Below are 407 nucleotides of genomic sequence, written 5' to 3'. Positions count from 1 at the left end.
ACGAATTACGTTCGACGATAAGAAGAAGATGGCAGTGGATGAAAATCTTTTTCCACAGCCACTTGGAGTGAACATGGTAACATCTGGTTTCAAAAACAAGTTGCAAAAATTCAAGTTGGTCATAGATGATGGAGAAGAGGATCCTAGACTACATCCCAGTGTCTTTGAACAAATCAAGAGAAAAGAACCAAAAAAGGACGAAGATGTCCTGTGTGCAAGATGTAAAAGGGAAGTAAATGGAAACACGGAGAAACCAGAGACATGGCAGCATCCTCGTCGCCCTGTTTTCTTCAAAAACGTTCAGCCTGGCAGAGGAAGAGGTACATCATTCTATAGAGGACCGCCTTTTGAAAGGCAGTTCAGACCAACGGATGTTGGAAGGACTTTTAGGCCGCAACCTTGCCGGT

The sequence above is a fragment of the Olea europaea genome, chromosome 17 (genome assembly GCF_002742605.1).
Source record: "Olea europaea var. sylvestris chromosome 17, O_europaea_v1, whole genome shotgun sequence".
In the NCBI taxonomy this organism is placed as follows: Eukaryota; Viridiplantae; Streptophyta; class Magnoliopsida; order Lamiales; family Oleaceae; genus Olea; species Olea europaea.
The sequence above is the reverse complement of the archived record's forward strand: the minus strand, read 5'-3'. Positions refer to the sequence as shown.